The sequence below is a fragment of the Struthio camelus genome, chromosome 2 (assembly GCF_040807025.1).
Source record: "Struthio camelus isolate bStrCam1 chromosome 2, bStrCam1.hap1, whole genome shotgun sequence".
Classification (NCBI taxonomy): Eukaryota; Metazoa; Chordata; class Aves; order Struthioniformes; family Struthionidae; genus Struthio; species Struthio camelus.
The window spans coordinates 110,974,338-110,998,508 of record NC_090943.1 but is presented as its reverse complement, the minus strand read 5'-3'; the positions used below and the strand labels follow the sequence as shown (position 1 = coordinate 110,998,508).

Below are 24,171 nucleotides of genomic sequence, written 5' to 3'. Positions count from 1 at the left end.
ACTTCAGGCATCAGTGTGAATGTGAGGGTAGTTACAGAGCTGCAGTGAACAATTTAGCTATTCCATGGCACAGCTATGGCACAACACACCTATAGATTAGTATTGATATTTCATTTAGAAAGAGAACTCTGGTTTTCAGTAAGTCTTTTATATATTGCTATTTTATTAGCTGAAAAAAAATAAACTGAAAATAAATCACAAATATAAGAAAATAAAACAGATGGAGATTTAAATTTAAATCTTAAATTGAAATTTAAATATTTAAAACATGTTATTTCAGTTTATTTGCTCTCCAGTCATGCCAAAACTAAAAATGAATATAAATAACATGGGAAAACTCAATTCTGAAGTACTGATTTTAGTAACTGCATACCTATCCACATTCTGACACCTCCTGCTCATAGTTGCATTTGACTTTTACGGAGAAATTGATTTTCCTACTGTACTATAATTAATGAAGTTATGACAATTATTTGCTTTTTTTATACTGTCTATCAGTTTGTTAGGGTAGTTCAATAGCTTACATTACCTCTTAGTCTCCATTTTCTACAGTCTCTAGCTGGTGATTTAAAGGTCAATGTTTAGTTAGCTAAAAAAAAAAACTACTTAAAACTAGAGTTTATAACAAAACCATTTCTCTCCTGTTGGAATTCCACCTCAGCTGAGGCAAATTCAGATTTCACTTTTTTAATGACTATTTGATATAGAAGCTCTTCATTGAACAGAAATTCCAAAAAGTTTCAGTCATGAAATATTATAAATATAGATTCGCTATTGAGTCTAAACTTTTTTGATACTTTGTGGATCTAAACTGACTTTTTGTGAGATGATACAGTGCTTTAATTTCAAAGTAAAAAATTAAAGTAACATCTTTTTATGCCATGAAAATTACTACATCACAGAACATTCTGTGCATTCTGAGAAAAATTCTGGCTAAGGTATGTAAGACGTATGCCAGAAGTGGAAATTTTCATTCTGATTCTCAGAATAAATGTATGTACAACATAACTAAAGGTAGCTCGATATTGACATGTGCTGGAATTAAGCATTTCAAGACATTTCAGCAAACCAGAACATTTTGCTTATGTGAACTGATTGTGCAAATGAGCTAGAAATTAATATTTCATTTTAATTTTCTCAGTTGGAAATTTTCAGAAAAATCAATAATTTTATAGGAAAAACATTAAGCATAAACGTTGCATTTTTTCAGAATGGTTTTCAGTGGAAAATTCTTCAATATTACCCCTAAAAAGAGTTTTACATATATTTTCTGTGAGAATAATTTTATAGAATTTTGCACTCTTGCTCTTTGAGTTTTGGAGTTTCGAAATCATTATTTTTTTTCAAACAAAAAAGTTACTGTCCTTCTTTGATGATGATCAGATTGGTTATGCGTGGACAACCAATGTCTTTGAAACATCAGCTATTGAAATCTATTAATAGCAGTTTACATACTGATATAAAATTGTTTTTTTATTGTTATTTAAGCCTACCTACCAACCTAGAATGTTGCAATATTTATTGTCAGAATATATACCGTTACAGGTTCAGAAATCATTTGTAAGAATCAATTCTACCACAATTTAAGAATACTTTATTTAATCTAACCTTTTATTTTCTCTCTTACATTCTTACTATTTTCAATAATATGAGTAAGAAACATCTAAGTAAGATGTACCTTACTAAAAAAAAAAAAAAAAAAAACTTATTTAGGATTGAACTGAAAGCATAGTTCTGAAGAAATTATCTTAGATGTTTCTAATTCATATCCTACTGATTATTCACAATTTCCAAGGAAGTTTTCAGTTGACATTTGAAGTTTTAGCATTATAAATACAAATATAGAGCCTGCGGATGTATTATGCTAGGATTTAAACTATTCACATACTTTTAATCTTCCATTCCATTAAAATTTTGTAATAAGAAGCTAGGTTTTAATTTATTTAGTATAATCACAAATTTCAGAGGGAATTATAGTATGGCACTGAGTAATAATAACTGATTTCACCTTTCCTATTCTTTTTCTGTTATCATCTTAATCTGTTATCATCTTAATCTGCAAAGTATGGTCATCCTCAAACATAGCATACTAAGGAAACTCTTCAGGGTACTGCAGTCCACCTCCTGCAATTGCAAGGTAAATATTTTTAAATGTACCTCTTTTGGGATGTTTTTTCCTAGACCCTTCCGTGGTCGGAAATGATCTCATAATTTCAGGGCTACATTTATTGGCTACTTGTTTATACCCATTGGTTCTTACAGTAATGTTCCTGTTCATCTTAAACTGCACCTTCCCACTCACCCAGGTTTCCCATGCTACATTTTTACATTTATAGAGGGTAATCAAGTACCTCTAGTTTTTTTTTGTTTTTTTTGTTTTTTTTTTTTGCTAGGCTATGATGTGCTCATATGTGAATTGTCTGCCAATGCATGAAGTATGGAGCAAAGATGCTCAAGGTACAGCATGGAGTTTGGCAGCCTTGCAGGCAATTGAGCTGAGTCAACTAGTGCTAGACATACGCCCTGAGCCCAGGCTCTAAAGGGCATGTTAGCAAGGGCACCAATTCGTGCAGACATGACTAGACTGGGAGTTTCTTGAGCAACAGCAGTGCCTTGTCCCTGCTTCCTCACACTGCCAGTCCTAAGGTCCTTGTGGATCAGTATTATACACAGTGGAGAAGATGAGGACCTATAAGCGTATCACACACGGCCTATTTTGAATATTTGAATGCACTGAAAACATTGTGGTTAACATTCTGTATTAGGACAGAACAAGAAGGAAAAAAAGATTTTAGCCAAGCTAGTAGAAATTAAATAGGATTGAAAAATATATTTTCTTCTCACCTCCTGTTTTGGTGCATAGTGATAAGAATACAGTTTTCTTAAAGTTGTATCAGTGGCAATGCACTGCTCTACTGAGCTTCACATGATTTCATTGTATGGTTCTTAGTACATGTCTGTTTCTTGAAATTTAATAAACTTAAAACATGCCATTATTATAGGTAAACCTCTTCAGATTTCACCTAAAAAAAGGAAAAATCTACATTAAGTCCCTCTAATACCTATCAGAAAATGCCACTAGATATTTAGGTATGTCTTTTGAAACTATGCAAGCACTAAGCCTAGTACAATCCTCTTCATTTGCTCAACAACCAAAAGAACGTTTGGAGTCTGTGCCTCCTTTACAAAGTTTTCACTTTCTAATGAAGAACTTACTAATGAAGACTAACCATTCCTTCCCCTTGCTCACAACCAAACTTTTTAAATGCAACTTCCATGACTCCTAGAGGTGAAGTTTTAGAACTCCAGATCCTATTTTCACTTTCAGGCATGGCTACATAACTGGGTCATTTGTCCTAAAACGCAGTGTTACTTAAACCTTTTGCTCAGGGGAAAACATATATTGTAGTAGAGCTGCGTACCCACTGCACATCATGTGACCAAGCTAAGGAGGCCAGACTATAAAGCACGGGGGCATGAAATCTTCAGATTGTAGCCCTAAGGGGTTATTTTAGCCGAATTCCAGAATTAAAACTTTTTCCTTTATATGCATTTTTACCAATTCTACCATTCACTGCTTTTTCAAAAAAATAAACACAGAGTAAAAGGGTAATGTAGATGTAGTAGGAAGCTTTAGGATAATTTAGGGCAAACTGTTTAACAGAAAGCATTACTTCATAAGTTTATTAATGATAAATGTTAGAAAATGATTACATAAGGGGCAGCAAGTTGTGGTTGACTTCTGAGTTCTTGAGGGAGTTGTAGAAATTATAGTCTCAAAACTGTAAACAGAGCTAACATGAATAGTGCATGCATGTATATATACATACATATATAAATATGCATGTATATATATGTATTTCTAAAAACAAATGATAATGTAATACTATTTAAAAGAACAGTAGGGTAAATCAAATATGCTCACTAGTATTCAACATCTAGTGCCTATGGCTGATTGCATGGAGGAGGAAATTCCCATCTCTGGACCTGAAAATAAATGACTGGAAAAAAAAGACATTCTTTAGTGCCTTCAGAGATTTTTCTGGAAGGATCTGCCACATAAATACAGCTCTAAGAATGTCTTTGTTGCTAGGAAAGTAACCTCAAATGTGTAATTCCATTTATATTTCACCTCGGGGTAAAAGTTTATGAAATAAAATTTGTTTGTAACTGAAAGCTTGTATCTTCTCCAATTAATTTTAATGAGAGAAGTAACTCTTTTAGTTAGTGGAATGAGATGAGGGACTGAGGTGTATGCAAGCTTTTTTAGTCTAACTGGACTGAAAAAAAGTGTCAGCAAGCAATCCAGATACTTAGATAGTGGTTTGGTCTTCCTATCCTAGTATATGGACAAAAAAACAGAAGGTGCCTAAAGCTTGCTAAAGGGTGCAGAGAAGGGTAGAGGAAAAATATATGTTTCTTCATTGTGCTGGTGCTACTGAGACAGTTGTAGTTATGTAGTATGAGATATTTATTGCATGATACATTCCATGCAAACAAAACACCTTTAAATTGTTAGAGTTGTTCCATATTTATTAAATTTAACCCCCTCCTGCATTTTACTTTTATACCTTATGGAGTACAACATTGATCACAGTCATTAAGGCAGGGAGAAAATGGAGATGGAGAATAACAGAATACTTCAAAGCCTGCCCTGTCATATGTTTGAACTGAATTTTGCGTGCATGTTTCAAGTTACCTAACAGTGCAGCTAGATAACAGAAATTCTCCAGAAAAGTTTCCCCTCTCTCTTTATTCCTTCAGGTCTCTAACACAAATAAATATCATATTTTCTATGATCCATTCCACTAGGAGGAATATAGTCTTCATTTAATAAAGATTCATATTATAAAATAATTTACAAATTCTAGAAACATCTAGACCATCTTGAAATTCTAGATGGTCAATGGTAGTCTAAGAGCCGTCAAATGTTTCAGGTTGCTGATACCACTCTACGTCTCTTATCTCTAAGCTACGCATGTCACGGGCACTAAGAAATTTCCTTTCTTGGATTCCATTGCTGATTTAAAATTAGTTTTATCTGCAGTGTTAAGTTTTGTAGGACTCCATACCTGGGAGTTAGAGATGGAGAAAAATTTTAAAATCTTTGCGTACCCCAGAGCATCTAACAGCAGTAGAACATTGTGTATGTAACAGATAACATACAGAAAACATGCTGAAAGAGCTCGTATGAGGGAGTGCGGGCAATAGGCTAATTTCAGACATCAAAGACCATATATCACAACTTAACGCACTGCCAACTTGCTGCAAATATAAGCCCACATGGAATGGGGATTGGAGCTGCAGACTGAAAAACAATTGCATACTGAGTAGCACTCTGAGAGATGGTTTTTACACTGTGAAATAAGCCTTTTTTTTTTTATTTTTCATCTGCCAAGGAAAAAAATAATCCTATTTTTTGGCCAGAACATTTTCATGTTGATCTATAAATACTTTTTTTAAACTTCAAGAACTGAATTTTTCCCCCGTTTCAATTGAACAGGTAATTCAGCAGCTCAGTGATAGCTCTACAAAAGGAATTTTCCCACTCCCCATTCTTCCCAGGGGTTTTAAACACAGTATATTTGGTGGCTGCCATTAAAAAGTCAGCCTAGGCCTCCAGCAGCTGCTAAGCCATGACTCATATATCTTTGTCAAAAATAGGGAGAGTATAATACAAATAGCTCATACAAATTAAAATACTTTTTAAAGGTATGGTTAAAAATTGTGATTTTTTTTTTTAACGGTAGCTAATTTATTTGTGAGTTCAATTAGTGGCCTATATTAAAATTTTGCACCAATATTAATTTACAGTAGATATCAAAATATATGTTTTTATATGTATGTGTTTTCCTATTTAATTTTCTTTTTTTTTAATTATGAAATATATATTCTCATTGCTAGTCCTTTAATTTTAAGTTTTACTCTGTTAAATTATAGATTTCCTTTTCTCTCTCTAGCATAAATTTTGTCAATTACTCCCAACTATTGTCACCTGCAAAAAGGAAACACTGAAAGTAATTTAGCATAACAGGATTTTTGCATGTCCTGAACACAGATAGCTCTTTAATGGATGATAAATCAAGGTCATGGGATGAATCACAGAAAAAAAAAATCAAATGTTTTAAGTATTTGATTTTTTTGAATGTTCTCAAAGAGCCTGTTCAAAATAAAGTACAATAGCTTTCTTTACCATCCATATGCTGTTAACTTTTGTGAGGGCATATATATAATTTCAGTGGGAGGTCTGGAGAACAGGTCAAGGTGGCAGCAACTCTGGGAAATAATTTCCTTGGCAAATCTCTAAACTACATAAAATTCATCTCTTGAGATTTTGTCGCACACACACACAGACACACACACACAAAATAAATTTGCTTTTTGTGTGCACTTTTAACCTGAAATTTTAGACATAAGAACATAAAGATACAGGAACTTCTCTTGTGAAACCACTCCAAAAAGACTACTTAAGCCCAATAGCCTGTATCCAACAATGTATAACACACCTTTTCTCTGCTTGCAGCTCTTCCTTTCCGTCTTTTCTTATGCCCCCAGAACTGGCTGAGTCAGCGGCCAAAAAAAAAGGGTGAGGAGAATAGAAGATCTCATAACTGTAACCCTAAGCACCAAAAGAAAGGTTTGAGAAATAAAACACTCAGCTGATCTGGTATACACTGTATGAAACAAACAAACAGACAAATCAACCAACCAACCTCTAAGCACACAGAGACACGTGCACAGAAAAAGGTACTAAATGCAATACTTCTTATCTAATCTAATTTTCAGCTTGAATTAAGAAAAGGAGATTAAAATATGAACAACATATTGCAGATGGAAAAAAGAAAGAAGTATAGGAGTCAAAGGTGGGTAGACTTCTCTGAATCAATGATTAAAGACATTTAGTCTTTTAATAATAATAAAGTAGGATTTTTTTTTGTTATTTACTAAGTTTGAAAATCTCACTCTTTCTTATTTTGCTGGAGAAAGAAAAGGAGAATATTTTCAGAGTTCAGAACATTGTCATTTTCATGCATATACATGCTACCTTAGTTCCTCATACAGAAAGGAAAAGAGGAAATGCAAAATAGCTGTCTTCTGCCATTTTTACTTGTATCTATACTTATATAGGAAAATATACCCTATTGGCTAAATACTCCTTACCAAAGCAACCATTAGCCGACATCAGAGATTGGAGATTAAAAGAGCTAGAAAAAAACTGCTCTTATTTTACAATATCCTCATTCCCTCTTTATCTATGTCTCTGCCCTAAGATACTGAACAGGAAGAAATAAGCCAAATAGATAACAAGAGGCAATAAAAAGCCTTTTAGAGAGGGTCACAATCTCCACCAGTATTCCTTAAATGAAAGTTAATTATTTCCAATGCCAAAGGAAACGTGGAGTGGCATCAAAGTTGTTCCCAGATCTTCTTTGAAGACAGCTATAGGGCTGATGGGCTTAGGTTAAGGACACATCTGCGATTAGGATAGGGTTAGGGTTTGAGTTAGGTTAGAGTTATGGTTAGGGTTAAGAGAGAGGCAAAGCCTAAACCCCCACAGTGAGTCGGGTTTAAAGGACACGCCAAAAGAAATGTGAGGCTGCATCAAAGTTGAACCCAGAACAACTTTCTCTTTTAGGCCAGGAATGGTGCTGATGGCCTCAGGTTCTGGTCACCTTTGGGATTAGGAGTAGGGTTAGGGTTGGGGCTAGGGTTAGAAAAGAGAGAAAGCCAAGAGCTCCACGTGGAGCAGGGCTGCAAAACAAACGTGAAAGTAAATGCAGGGCTGCATCAACATTGCTCCCAGCACAACTTTTGCCTGTCAGTTACCAGTGGTGCTGCTGACATTAAATTCAGGTCATGCTGGGGATTAGGGTTAGCGTTAAGGTTAGGGTTAGGGTTAAAGCTAGGAGAGAAGGAAAGCCTAGAGCCCCACGTGGAGTGGGGCTGCAAAAGGCACGTCAAAGGAAATGTGGAGCTGCATGCAGATTGAATCACAGAATCACAGAATGATTGAGGTTGGAAGGGACCTCTGGAGATCATCTAGTCCAACCTCCCTCCTCATGCAGGGACCTCTAGAGCATATTGCCCAGGATCACATCCAGACGGGTTTTGAATATCTCCAGGGAAGGAGACTCCGCTACCTCTCTGGGCAACCTCTTCCAATGCTCTGTCACCCTCACAGTCAAAAGGTTTTTTTCTCAGGTTCAGATGGAACTGCCTGTGCTTCAGTTTCTGCCTGTTGCCTCTTGCCCTTTCCCTGGGCACCACGGAGAAGAGATGGCCTCATCCTCTTGACACTCCCCCTTCAGATACTTGGACACGTTGATGAGACTGCCTCTCAGCCTTCTCTTCTCCAGGCTGAACAGGCCCAGCTCTCGCAGCCTTTCTTCAGAGGAGAAATGCTCCAGTCCCCTCATCATCTTTGGAGCCCTCTGCTGGACTCTCTCCAGGAGTGCCATGTCTCTCTTGGACTGGGGAGCCCTCATGTGGACACAGCACTCCAGGGGAGGCCTCCCCAGGGCTGAGGAGAGGGGGCAGGATCACCTCCCTCCACCTGCTGGCAACACTCTGCCTCATGCACCCCAGGATCCCATTGGCCTTCCCGGCCACAAGGGCACACTGCTGGCTCTTGCTTAACTTGCTGTCCACCAGCACTCCCAGGTCCTTCTCGGCAGAGCTGCTTTCCAGCAGGTCAACACCCAGCCTGTCCTGCTGCCTGCGGTTATTCCTCCCAAGGTGCAGGACCCTGTGCTTGCCTTTGTTGAACTTCAGGAGGTTCCTCTCCGCCCAGCTCTCCAGCCTGTCCAGGTCCCTCTGAATGGCAGCACAGTCTTCTGGTGTGTCAGCCACTCCCCCCAGTTTTATATCAACAGCAAACTTGCTGAGGGTGCACTCTGTCCCTTCCTCCAGGTCATTGATGAATGTGATGAATCCAGCACAACTTTCTCTTTCAGGCTAGGTATGGTGCTGATGGCCTCAGGTTCAGACCATGCTGCAGATTAGGGTTATGCTAGGGTAAGGGTTAGGGTTAGCAGATTAGGGTTAGGGTTAGGGTTAGGGGAGAAGCAAAGCCTAGAGCCCCATGTGGAGTGGGTTTGTAAAGGGCATGCCAAAGGAAATGCAGGGTTGCCTCCAAACTGCTCTCAGCACAGCTTTTGCCTCTGGCCTTTGATGGGGCTGCTGGGCTCAGGTTCAGTCCACTCCTGAGATTAGGGATAGGGTTAGGTTTAGGTTTAGGGATTAATGCTGGGGTTAGGAGAGAGGGCAAATCTAGAGGCCTATGTGGACTGGTGCTGCTAAAGGTATGCGAATCGAAATGGGGAAATGCACCAAGACTGCTCTCAGGACAACTTTCTTTTTTCATCTAGAAATGGGGGGGGATTGATGGGCTCAGGTTCAGGCCACAGCTGAGATTATGGGTAGGATTAGGGTCAGCAGATAGAGAAAGGCTAGAACCCCACTGATCATCTAAATTGATTTATTTTAGTAATTTTTCAATGTATGACTCTGCAAATTATATTCTTTTAACTGCAACACTCGAAAGAAAAAATATGTACTTCATTTCTTTGTAAGATATGCAGAGGAACAAAAGCTAACAATGAAATATGTTTAAGCTCTAACACTAACTTTCTCCCAACACCTTGTATTAACAAGTTTTTGATATATTATTGAAGGAACATTTGACCCAGGCTTGAAATCTTATTCATCAAGAATTATGATATACTGCAATTATTTGGAAAAATGCTTTGGAAATAACTCAAAAGCATAAGGAGATATCTGGCACCTTTTTTTGACTTGCTGTGAAGACAAAAGTAAATGAGAATTTTTCTGCTAAAGCTTGCAGTGAGGGGGAGAATTTTTTAAACTTAAAAAAAAAATCAAGTAAACCCTGAACAAACTCCTAGCTCCCCTAACCTCTAGTTTTGGTGAGAAAAGAAAGTCAGAGAAGACTGTGTGAACATTCAAAACCTACATCTTAAGGAAGACTTTTCTTGAAGAATTCTTCAGTTACAGTAGAAAAAGATTATTTCTCATAACAAGTTAAGCTTAATGAACCAGACTATTTTAGGTATGTGATAATACCCACTACAAACAAATGGAGTAATAACTTCAGTTGCCATACCACTATCTTTCTTCTAGGCTGGTACATTTGATTTTAGGTTTTAAGATGATCCTAGTCAGAAGACCATCCATCCAAAAGGATAAACCTTCCAAAAATAGAGACAGACCATCCAAAAGATAAATAAACATTGTTGAGAAACAGCGAGTCCTATTCTTCTATTTCTGTCATATAGCCAGGCCCTCTGCAGGCAGATAATAAGGGTAGACTGAAAAGGAAAGAAAAGCTAGAGGAAAGAAACATGTTAGAAGAATGAAGGTCTAATAGGGAAAGAAAAAAAAAAAAGAAGGTGAAAGAAAAAAATCTGTTGAGTGCTTTATAGAAAAGTGAAGAGGTGGGGAAGAGAATGGGAAGAAGAAGAAAAAATATGGTATTAGATGAAGAAGCAAAAAGGAGAGACCAAGGAAAGCTGACAGTTCCCTGAATTTAGCAGTTATCACAATTAGTAAGTTCTTATGTCAAGAACTGAGAGGCTTTAGACAATTAGCATGGTATTATATCTCTCAAGATTTTATAAGTGTGGCTACCAAATGGTTTTAGCAATGGAAGGTCTAGAATGGTACATACGAAATAGTTTTGAACTATCACTTGATGACAGTTTCAGATTCTGTGAAACTGTTTTGTGCTCACTGATGATGCACACAGTGCACCTGTAGGGCACTCCAACTGTTACCCACTAAACTGCTAACATAGACTTGCCCAATAACTCCTCTAATACAAAGGTACCAGCAGTTGTTGAGAAAAGCAGATGAAAGAGCACAGTGAATTTTACAGGAACTAGGTGATCCATTGCAGCTTTAGAAATAACCTCATGCAGTTTAACCACCTATTAGTACTTATTATCTTATCTCTAACTAGGAATGATGTTTTCCTTCCTTTAATACTTTAAAACATATGAATAAGTAGAGCTATTGTCATGTACATCTATCCATATGCATAAAGCACTTACTTATCTCTGCATTTCTGCAGTGCCAATATAAAAAAATACTATTCTTAAATTACCATTATTCTGCATTTGTGCAGTGCCTATATATACATTTATATATATATACAAATAAGTAAACATATACATATATCTTAAGTAATTTACCATTACTTAAAAACACAGGAAAAAAAAATTGCAATACTGATTCTTGCACTATTTTTTCTCATTTTATGAAACTGTGACAAGCTATACCCAGTTGCAGTAACAACGTTTACCTTCCACGTTATTTCTAGCCTTATCTAGGTAAGTATGAAGGTAAATATGCATTATAGCAACATCCATACAAGCTACAGAAACAAAAAATGGAAAAAAAAAAAGCCCCAACAAAACTATGGCTGAACTACATTAACCAATTCTAATTATTTCAGTCCTTCCGTATAGGGGAGAAGTAGGACCAAAGGACAGTTTCAGGAATAACCTTCTTGAAGTAATATTAGTCATGGTGTAATCTTCCTCTGTGCTCAAAAAGAAAAAAAAAATCAGAGTATCAGAAAATTAATTTACATACCATATTCTCAGTAAAGGCTGAAAGTGACCAGAAAGAAGAAAAGGCAGCTTATACAGCTTCAAAACCCCAAACTCATCACAACTGTGTGGAGAACGCCAGGTACACAAGCATATGATGATACCAGAGGCCTTGAGAGTAAAGGTACAAGGTGACATCACAGGCCTAAATTGTATGAACACAAATTACAGACAGTGAATATCTGCTCAACCTTCAGAGCTAGATAAAGTTAGTCATAGGGCATAACAAAGAGAGCTAAAAATATATATCCAAAGTATGTAAAGTAACTCATAAGGTGAAAATGTAAAGGACAAAACAAGAAGGTATAAACAACAGTTACAGCCCATGTGAAATGGGAACAAGTGAAGAACAGAGAGGGGAATTTCTCCTACAGTTAATAGAACATGTACCACATATCATCATCATTAGAGACACAGCACTGCTTTTTGATTTGTCATTGATCACATCTCAGGAATCATATGTAAAGTATTGTCTTTTACTTTATTCATTAAACAAATTAGAATATTAAAAAGCAGTTTTTGTGTGGTTTTCTGTGCCACACGACAAGCAGCCAAAAGTCAGAGTAAAGCTCAATATAAAAACGGTCAATACCAATTCCTGGGACAGTGGAGGAAATTAGATCAAAATTAGATCTATTAAACTCTTGTACTTCCGTCACAATAGAATATTCTGCTTTCCTATTTTTCTGGCACAAGAAAGACCAAAAATGCTTTCTACTTCTGCATTGCAATTCTGTAACTCTCCACTTGTGTCACACTTGGCAACAGAGTAGTTGGGCTAGACCCTACCTCTGCTTTAACTTGTTCCATGCCAGCTGGTGGCTGTACACCTCATCAGAGCAATGCAGCCCATATTTGAAAGCAGGGGCTGGTCTGTAAAGAGAGGGAAGAGACCATCTCACCATTTTTCTGTTTGGATGGATCTGTTCCAGAGATGCCTCTCTCTTTTTTTTTTTTTTTTTTTTTTTTTTTTTTACTTCCTGGAAGATAACAACAGAACATGACAACCAGGACATTTTAACAGAAGACCTTTCTTCATGAAGTAAGATGAGCTCAAACCTTTCCAAATCAAGTAGCTGCAGGAGGGAAAACACAAAGTGTTGTTTCACCTCTCTTTTCAAGCATTTGAAAAGCATTTTTTTATCCAATCCAGGTTGGGAACAATCTGGACTTTAAAGTTCAGTCCTTCTGTTCCAGGCTAGGAAGCCTCCCTAAGAACAGTAAGATGAGATATAAACTGAAAAGCTTATAAAAACTTGATTTAAAGAGCTTTAGGGCTGTTTTGTCCATAGGAGACATTCAAATGATTAATTATTTTGGTCGTTGACTTATAAGGTGGGAGGAAGTCCTGAATTAAACATCTCTGAAATGAGAGCGTGCAACCATAGTACACTGAAAACAACTAACCACAACACATTCAAAAGCTAAGAGCAAATAGTATTTCCTTTTCTGTTCTGATTTAGTCTCATGTACTTTATCCCTGCAGGGTAACAGCAGAATATGCTTTAAATAAAAGAGTTTTCTTTTTCCTCTTTTTATAATTTTTGTATTACTCATAGAAAGAACAACTGATGAAAAGCTGAATGCTTCTTACAGTCCACAAGGATCATCATGCAAATTCACCTTAGAAGATTCAAGTCCCTTAGGTTATATTATCCAAGTTGAAGATGCATAATGGGTATTTTTAATTATAAGAAATTATAGACAAAAAAGACAATCTATTTTCCAAGCTCTTTAGGGTTCTCTCTCTTTCTCAGAAAGGAATTGTATGAAAAAATTCCCCCTCTCCTTTTTTTTTTTTTTAATTTATTTAATAAACAGGAGGGGGTCTAGGTTTAAACCCTCTAAAGTCCTTTTTTTTTTTTTTTTTTTTTAAAGTGAAGGGAGGGTATTTACAGTTGTAGTTTCCTGAGAATGTTTCAAAATGCATCAGAATTATTTGGAAAATTTATGCTGTATTTGTATGTAAAAAGCAAGACTTGTCTAACATAGGTTTTTCCAGATAAAATACATGCAAGCATATTTCTGCAATCATGCAGAAATGTCATGTAGTAGAGTAGGAATTTGCCAACTTCAGTAAATTGTTATTCTGCATTTTTTGGGGGGAAAAAAAAGCTGTTCTAGGAAATAAGATAAAATCTTTTTCAGATTTTAGTAGCTTAGCTGTTATTTATTTAAGTTGTTATATCTTTGTTTAAACTGATTGGGATATAGCTGTTTAAAATACCCAAGAATCTAGGATTTTTTCTTAATCCCAGATCCATATACTTTACTAAACTATTTTGATATGCCTGCTCCAGCATTCATTTAAAAATTCTGCTTTTGTAGAAACTATTATAGATCTTTCAAACCACATATAACTTACTCTAAAATCAAATGTTGCAATCAGCCCTCTCCTATTTTCTACATTTCTTAATCACAGTTTTAGTGGTAAGCAAGCATGGACCTGTGCAAACAGAAGAAATAAATGTATGCTAATGGATGAAGTCCTGATGATAATCTTCTGAATTCGAACTATTGATTATAATTAGCCACTATCATGGCTTTCTGTCAGGCTGCTACAATACAGTGATGATGGGCTAACTAGCTGGCTAACTACCATCTCTATTCCACAGAGGACTGTGTTGATGTAGCACGTTAGTAGCGAGTCCATGCTGCTGATACAGCAAAGATTGAAGAATAATTATGCTAACCAATATGAGGACTTCTATCAAATTATCCAAGTATTTTTCTTCTTAATCTTTTTAACTTGATTCTCACACTTCAGACTACAAACAAAAACTGTGTGCAAGTACATCATATATATAGTGTCATTCTATGTATACCTAGAAGAATATTACACTGCTTTTCAGAAGCTGAAGTAAAGCTCCTTTTTCCAACTATTTTTGTTTTGTTTTGTTTTGTTTTGTTTGTTTGTCCCTCTCCTGGTTGGAAAGGCCTTCAAGTTATAGCACCTAATGCATAGGCATTAGCACACAAAAGCACAATGAGCATCAGTAAGGAAAGTAAAAACAAAAAAAGGAGGAAAGGAATAACTGAGTTTAAGACATGTTTAAAGAAAGATGTCAAAAGCCGCTAAAATACTATGTTTCAAAATCCTCTACTAATGGAAGTCAGCATAGCTCTACTGAAGACAATCTGTCACCGTATTTCAGGTAGCAGTATTTGAATAAACTCTTATCCTGAACTATAAAGAAACCTTTCAGTCCAAAAAGGAAGAATTTCTATTCAAGGCAATATTAAATTCTCTCTAGCACTGGGGTCTCTCCAAGTCTAATTTGTTTCTTTAAAGAGTCTTTGATACCTAGAAGTCTTTCATTTTTCTGTAAATATATTCTGTTTATCTATGATAAAAGCCATTATTCCTCTTTTGTTCAGAAAATACGTATGTTATACCAAAGCCACAGCAAACAAAGGATCAATTCTTTGCACTGAAGTACCAGCTGAATATTAACTGACATATTTACTAAAATACACAAATGTAAGATTTCACAATTCCTTTACTGGTACAAACTGTAAATAAGAGTGTAAAAGGTGCTTGGTTTGGGGGGGGGGGGGGAGTTGTTTATTTTTTGTTTGTTTTTTTAAGGGTATGAAAAGTAAGTATCTGTTTTATTGTAGAAAAATAATAATAACTTATAATTTATCATTATGATTTGTATTTAGAAATACATATCATTGTACAATTTTGTGACAATGCCACTAACGTAAGTGCTATTTAACAAATAACGCTCTAACTAATAAAAAACTCAGAAAAAAGGAAAGAATTTTTCAAGGTCTTGAAACTAAAACATCATTTTAAAATTTTCTTCCATTTAGTTCAACCTAGTTCTCTTGACCTAGTGATCTTACTCTACAGAACAGGTTGGTTTTAGGAGCCTTTGCCTTCCTTTTTGAGGCAAACACATTAAAAAGCTGGAGAATACCCTCATAACTATGACCTCATAGTCAATAGGACTTCCCAATAACCTAAGGCAGAAAAAAAACACATTGAGATTGTGCTGGGCACACTACCTTGGTTCCCTTTGAGTCCAGTGATTTATTTTCTTGTTTGAAAGGGTAAGGGAAGTTTTATGAGCAGAACAATAGCAATAGAAAAAAAGAAAAGATTTTCTGATTTTTTGTTTACTCTGAAATCATTTAAATTATTACATCTCGATATGCTCAAAGATGATGGGAAACAAAATTGAATAAATGAAGCTTAGGTCATAGTAAACCAACTCAGAATCCATTTGGGGAGCTTTATTCCCATTGTGCAACATTTCACAGAAAGACAAATATCTTCTAGCTTTCTTAATCTATTCTACAGCATGGAAATAATCACTTTCCTCTTCCTACCTAGATATTACATTCACTGATGTATTTTTCAGATCACTTCTTGAAGAATAACATGAAGCAACCAGAGCTAACAAGCAGTGTAGAAAAATGAATTAAAATTAAAGTTATGGTCATGTGAGTGAGTTGTGGCTGTCAAGGTCCGCAAAAGCTGTCTATTCCAGGATTACTTTAATCTCATTGATAAGAAATAATATCTATTCCTTTTTTGATATTTTGTTTGTTTCTTTTATTATGCAGTAGTTCCAGAAATATTGTACATGTGGACCTCAGGCACAGAATTAGCTCATCTGATTTGATCAGGTGCTAGATCAGGTGACGAATTATAAAGAGAAATCTTGTAAGGCAGGAATACAGATACTTAAGAGAAAAATGGATAGACCTTTTGCCATCTTTTCATATGCTATCACTGAATTTCCTATATATATCTATTCTCTCTGGGTAGCTGCAGTCTTCAGCGTTTGTGGGTGTTAGACCAGAGGACAGGCTTAATAATACAATTGATAAAGGAATTATGAACAATTTAACACTTTAAAATAACAAAGGTGTACCTCAACAGGTAACACAAATGATTAATTTTCTGAATGCCAGACAGTAAAAAGGCTCTTCATTATCATTCTGCTTTTACTTTAAAGACAGTTTCTGTGGAGGACAAAAAGAGAAGTGTGATTCTTAATTAGTTCTGCCTACAAAGACAAGTTTTAATCAGAGCTCCAAATTAAGAAGTAGAGGATAGGTCAGGAGTGATGTTTCCAGATATAAAGGACTTCCCTAGAAAAAGGCATGAATACCAGAACAGTAACCTTACTTCTTCCTCTTCAATGCGTGTAGCTCAAAAGATATGTAATTAATAGACCTAGTTAAAAAGCTGGCATGAAAAACGTTCACTTTTCATGCAATCAGCATGTGCTTCCTGAGACAAACTATGAACATTTTAAAAAGTGATTCAAAATTTAAATGTTATCTGCAGACATACAGGCTTTCTAGTAAGAAAAGTTTGTTTTGTTTTATTGCATTTACATTGAAAGAACAATTCAACCCATTGAAAATAAAAATCCTGAATCAATCCTCAGTCTATTCTGTCTGAAAAGCTTCTATATGTCAATACATTATGCAGATATTGCTTCAGATGTAACCAATGTAGACATTAAATTTGTGTCTTCTTCCACAACAAGATTTAGTACCAGTAGTGAGATACATTATATAAAGCTGAATGCAAGACATGTCACCAACCTGACCTGATAGTAGTGCTTTTTCTGTCCAATCTGCTTTAGAGATATTCTCACATAAAAGCCCTGCAAATTGCCTATCAATTGGCATGATATTAAATAATCTTCTTGGAATTACCGCGTTACGAAATATTCAGCTGCAGCATATGTCACTTAAGTATTTGAAAATAAGAATACTCTTACATGTAAAGGGCTGATTCATGTGGGCTGCAGGGATTAGTGTTCCACCGTAAATCTTCTGTGCATCAGAATCTGAAGACCATGGAAAATAAGACACAACAGTAAATTATCCTGTGTTTTATTCACTTTATCTTCATGTAGGTTTTTAAAATCTCCAATCCAAAGAACTAGTTGATCACTACTTTGATTTTTCATCTTTGAGACAATGCAGGACAATATCTGTCAGTTCACAAGTGAAAATGAGCTTGGTGGTCTGAAACTCGTCCCTTTGGGATGTTTGTCCACCTCACAAAATTGTAATTTGTTTTATTACAACTGGCTAACCCTATCCAGAATAGCACTCATACAGCAGTGGCAAGAGAGTTGCAGGTCAGGTAATGTCTGTGCAGAGAACACTGAGGGGAAATTTTAGCCCTTATATTGAACTACATATCATGTTTTGATCAATACAAGGTTTCTGATACACCTCATTATGTGCATCTGAGGATCTCGGGAGAAAAAGTGTGTTTTTTTTTTTTTGGTGGGAAATGATGATTTATCAAAATGGAATTTTTGCAGGGATTGATCTGTTTCAACTAAAGATTTGTTAGGAAGGCTTACAGATGCAGAGTGAAATTTTAAGTATGAGAGGAAGGAAGTTTACTTGAATGCAGGCAACAGAAGCTGCTGGCAGTAATGTGTCTAGGATATCAATCTAACTGTTAGGTCTCTGTGTTTGAGTCTCAGTTTTCATTCAGATTTGTTTCATGGTGATATCTGACCACTCTTGTATCTGCAGGTAAGTAATTTCTCTGTGTCACAGGTTAAAAATGAAGACATTGAGCATCTTAAGAGATTTTCAAGGATCATATAGGAAACCTATGACAAATGTTAAGAAAAAATAAGTCTGAGTTCCTTAAATCCTCTAACTGTTTTTTCATGTTTATTGGCTCTTTGCTATGCTAGATATATACTCTTATAACTACTCTGTTACAGTATTCCCTCACCACAAATGTTAGTCCATCTTTGTACTTAAACATCTCTTCTGCTTTCTCCATTTCTTCATGCAAAGACTTTACGATTTGTTAGTCTACAGTAGATTCTTACAAGAAAATCTCATTACCTGAGTATATGTTCAGGCTTCAGGTGAGAATCATTTGCAGTAAAACCGCTCTCATTTTTCCAGATATCCATTTTTATAAGCAGAGTCAGGTTCCTAGTTCCACTGAGATGGGCAAGATTTCTATCTAATTTTGTTCTACTTTTCTCCCCTATGGATTTATTTCAGTTAGTTGCTGCTTCTGTCACTTCGGCTACTCCCAGTGTTGGTATGAATTTAATATCTCTTGCTATACAATTCACACTATTTTTTGAATGCTCTACTAGACTGTTCATAGTGCTTACATTTTCAGCAAGAAAAGTAAGTTGCTATTAAACCACTTATCCGGTGCTATTGATAATCAGCTAAACAAGCAAACTTAAATGCTTAAAAATTGAGGTATTTAAAAATTTTCTAGTACAGCTCGTCAGTGTTCAGGTGTTGATTCTTGAAAGCAATTTAAGAAAGTACTCAGAGTAATGTTCTTTCAGTTTGATAATCTCAGCATGAAAAAAAAAACTTGAAAGTAAATAACAGTAAGTGAATACACTTTTATGTAATGAATTATATAATTAACCTGTGGAATTCACTTCCATAAAATTCTAGTCAAATGTTTCAAAATAAACTAGATATTACATGTAGGAGAGCTTTACATTCAGCAGCACTGATTTTAATAATGTTAAAAAGGTTGCTATTTTTCAAACCTCAAAGCATGAATTTATCTTAAACTTGATTTAGGAAGACATATCCTACTTAACGTTTCCTGTAGCTTCTGTATTGCTCAAGAAAACCTGTACAAAAAAAAAAAAGAAAAAAATCAGTTTCCTCTGAAGATGAATAAATATACGTCACATGAAAATATAAATTAATGAAAATGATATAAATGAATAAATCTGTTATGTTTGTTAAATTATGCCTGTTACCTCCAAAATATGCAGTTAACTATCATACATTTAATCAATTGCCTGGGTGGGAGGGCACTCATATTAGAACCTGAAAGTGCAAAAGGGGTTAATTAATTGTCTTACATGGAAATAAACCTAGCCTGAGATTAAAATTTGGTCATGCATGTAGGGATGTGCAATGCTAACCTGAGACAAGACTTTCCACCCAAAGTACCTGTTTTTGACATTCTAGTTCTGGATCTCTCTACACTGCCAAAACAAAAAAAAAAAAAAAAGAGTTTAGGCTTTGATTTTAGCTCCAGCACTGTTTCACTACGTTAACATGGTTAATTATTGTAGGTGTTTTAATTTGACAAAGAATGTTGAATCTCTAAACTTTCGTATCCAATCTACGCATATGTAGAAAGAGTAACACACAGGCATACACATAAACATACACACACACACACATGATGATTTCCAGAGATCTTCCAGATTATAGTTTTAATTTCTATGGCTGTTAGGTTACTTGCAGTTAACTGCTTTTGTAGAACCCACTGAGGCAGCAGAATAACACTTTTATAAGAAATGATGCTGTAACGTACCGTTTTCATTTTAAGATGGAAAACTAAAGCATGTTGGATCTACATATAGCAAAATATATTACAAATCCTGTCAGAATAGTAAGTACAGAACACAATTTCAAGCACTGAACCTTGATTTGGATGGTTGCACTTTGTAGTATACCTTTCCCATCACATTCGAAAACAAAAATAAACAAATAAAAAATCCCAAACCTGCAGTCCTCATTTTGTTGAATTGAAAATTAGCCACATTAACAGGGGTCTTTATTCTGATTTTAAACTCCTGTCAGCTCAAGTTCAGAATATAATATGAAAAAGTTTCAAATCACATTTGCAGCCAGATGAAACTGCAAAAAGGCTGACCTATTACTTGAAGGTAATGAGTCAGAGTGATTTACTGCAGCTTCCCTGTGATTTCTGTATGAACCAATCAAATGAAAGGGCACAAAAGCCATTCACGGTGAAGATGATCCTTAGTTCTAACTAATATAAAATCTAAAGTCATTAAAATGCCTAACAGTGAGAAAGAAGGAACTTAAAAGGAAACCTCTATGACCAAAGGAAAAAATAAAAAAAGGTTTACAACACAAGTAGCAAAAACTTTAAATCAATCATTAAGATGAAACTGTCCAAATGCTACATCTTCTAGTTTCCATAATTTGAATAAGGTGTGTAATCAAATTCTCTTGACAGAACTGTTGCACATAAACTTTAAAAAAATACTGACTGATCATATCACTCAGCAAATATCCTGCATAGTCCATTCAGAGTGACTGAAAGTGATAGTATTTATGCAACATGACCTTTATCATTAACAAGAAAAGAAATCAAAGCATATAGAGAAAAAAATAAGTACAGATCACTTTTGTGTGTCATATCATAAATAAAGAATTAATATTTTAGGTTTTTTTTTTTTTCATGGACAGATTACTTTTGCTGAAAGTATCTTACCCAAGGATACCTCTTCCACTTTAAATGCTCAGAGAATTGTATAGATTTTTTGTTGTTTTTATATACATACATGTGCATGCACATATGCTTATACACACATACATATATTTTTCATTTCAGAGTCTGAAGGTAGAAATATCTATGTACCATTCTGTGTGTCATTCAAATCCAATACATTCAAATTTTCCCTGGGTCTAACCAAAAAAATGAAACCTTGTTACTGCTGTAAGATAAACAAAGTTAATGTTTTAGATGAATTGATATACATTATCATGTACATGTGTGTATGTATGATCGCACAAATAACTCATCTTCCTATAATGTGTCAGAATCCTTTTCTGACTTCCATCATCTCTTCTAGATGCATTTTTAGCTCTAAGATCTATTTTTCTATGAACTCTACCTGCCAATATTTGATTCATAGATAACTCCTGTCAGGTAGACACTCAAGGACATTGTATATCCAGCAGTTTCCGCGTTCCATAATCTACGAGATATACTGAAATACTCCTGAATACCTATCTCCTACCCATGATATTTCTCGTTTTCCTCTCTCTATTCCAGATTAATGAAATGAAGCACTACTCTTAACAAAAATGTTTTCCAACAGTGAACTGAAGTAGTGTATTTGAGGTTCACAAAGCAACATCCGGACTGATTCTGATTCTCAAAGAATTTTAAGAGGAAAAGGCCTGCCAATAGCTAAAATGCACATAAAAAACATAAATCCATCTGATGCTCACGGTAAATAATATACTCTCAATAGTCTAAAAGTAAAGTCTAAATTAAGACTAGCAATGTCTTTATAAGCTTCTTCTTCAACCTGTTCGTATGGAAGTAAAGGAATAACCAACATTATAAACAGTCACTTAAAGAAAAATGGGGAAACAGTAATGTTCTAAGAACCTAATTCTTTAAAAATGCCAATATCCATTTCGATAAGTAGGTATTCTGAGAGAGAAATTTTTCACTGGATATTTTACAGGAAAACCAGTTTTTACTTTTGTCTAATTCAGCTAATTATATTTTCCCCATTAAATAAATAAATAAATAAATAAATAAATAACTCTTCCTAATTTCTTTAGAGTTAAAAGTTACAATCGTTTTCCAGAAATAAAATTCATATTGCAACTGCAGAACAAATTTTTCAGAGCTTACTCAGAGACTAAGCATTAACTTGTTAAACTATAAATGAAGAATTTCATGATTAGTAGTCCTTTGGACTACTACTGTGGTAAACTAAAAATATTATCTGTTCTCTAATATGGCTGAGGGCTGGAATGGGCTGTTAAAAAAGTCCTGAACATAAGTGCGCTAGATAGTTCCTGAGGAGATTTCAAAGATTTAAAGAATTGGATATATACATAGCAAGTATATATAATGTTCCAGGCATTAAAAATGTCTACATGAAAGAGATTATTGTGATAAAAAAGTTGTTTCTATTTTTATACTATCTTATCTTCAAAAAAGCTTAGTTATTTTAAAATTTTAATGAGGATATCAAATGAAATCCCAGAATAGCCTATTTTGAAGGACTTCAGTAGCTGGTGCACAATTATTAGCTGAAAAAGCAGTTTAGGAAAAAATGGGGGAAAATGCAAAGTCCAAACAGTTCCATGATGAGCTGCCTAGAAATAAATCATTTTTAAATTTTTGGGTGCAGCTTTTTAAATTATTTTATTTTTTGATCTTTTCAACAGAAAGAGTGCATCTCTAACCCAAACAGAATAAATCATATTTATCTTGGGATATGGTCTAATATATGAAAACATAAATTTTTATTAACAAGTTAATGCAAGGGCTATGGGGTTTTTGGCATCAAACCTTACTAAGCTGTGCATCTGCCTACACAGCAGACAACACATTAGCATGTGTATGCTAAACCTTCCCAGTTCTTCCTCCTTCTTTGTTCTCTATGAAAACCAATTACATCTTGAATTCCTAAGCCTCTTCTGCACTTTGTTGAGTAATGAATGGATAGTTAGTAAAAGCTGAAACAACTATGACACTGCAGGGTGCGTGTCAATTAAACTGTTTAAATTGCCCTTCAGTTTACTGGATTAACTCTAATTGATGCTCCAGTTCTATGTCATGTGAAATAATTTACAATAGTTTTTGTCTCCCCAAAGCATTACTTGATGCCTTGCAATTATTAAAGTGGTAGACACTGTCAAATTGGTCAGATAAGTTAGTTAGAAAGAGACTGGGATCTCTTTAATGTGAAGAAGTGTGTGCTGTGGACACTGATTTTTCAGTATAATAACCAATTTAGAAGTTATTAATGTATGTTAACCAGACAAGATCTACTAAGAGAGTTACTTTCTATCTTTCTTTTCAATAAAATAAAACTTACGCTTTGTAAAGCCCAGGGTAGGGTCACAAGCATAGACTACATTAATTATAATAAAGAAAAAAGCACAGAGTCAGAGTGTGATTCATTAGTAGCTGATTTTAATGAGATCAGCCCTAATTTACCTCAAGGATGAAAGGAAGAATCAGCCTCCAATAGCTGGTAAGACTGACAGAATAATTACTGAGTAAAACCAAATAAGTGAAAATGGTTTAGTACCTTATATTTAATTTCTTAAAACCTCATTAGTGAAAAGATATTCCAAGTAAATGTTCGGACCTAGTTACGTGAAACATCAAACATACATGAGAGGAACTTATGGAGGCCATTTGTTTGGCTTTTTAAATCATTGCTCATAGATGCATAGAATATAATCTCAAAGAGCTAGGTTGGTCTCTTCAGGGGAGAAAGAGCTAGAATAGCCGACATACAAAGTAATATGATACCAACTGTCTAGAAAAATAATTTCCAGGATTTTTCTTTTGAGGAGAAAGAACTGTAGTAGACATTCTCCTAATATAAAGCCCTATCAACATATACCTCTAGGTATTTTAATAATTGATTAAAAGTAACTATTTTATGAATTACTTTATCCTCTTTAGTTAAATACAAAGATAGAGGATATAAGTTAAGGTCAACATCCAGCAAACAAAACAACCTAAGAACTTTATCATGCTTTTATGGGGATCAACCCTACTCTACTGGAACTATACTGACTTTAGTTGCACTAAGCCTGATTTATACTGATGTGAAAAGGAAAATATTGTTCAATTTGAAATGTTACTCCACTGATTGATTTTAATTATGCAGATGATCTATATGCCTTTCAAAGGCAGTTGATTGATAACCCTGAAAAATTAAGACTACAGAACTGGTGAAACCTCAACCGCTGGACAGTGGGGCTCTAACTACACTGACAACTCAGTATGATATTAGGTGCTAGAAGAACT

General features: G+C 35.0%; 1 long non-coding RNA gene across 3 annotated transcripts in view; it reads right to left on the bottom strand.

Moving 5' to 3' along the window:
- LOC104142994 (uncharacterized) overlaps positions 1-24,171 on the bottom strand; it is a 92,259-nt gene that overhangs the window by 52,420 nt on the left and 15,668 nt on the right. For all 3 annotated transcript variants that reach the window (XR_011139439.1, XR_693819.2, XR_693818.2), the window contains 2 exons: positions 19,157-19,243; positions 17,378-17,446 (listed from right to left, as the gene is read on the bottom strand). This is a non-coding gene — a long non-coding RNA (uncharacterized lncRNA). The remainder of the gene's footprint in view (positions 1-17,377; positions 17,447-19,156; positions 19,244-24,171) is intronic.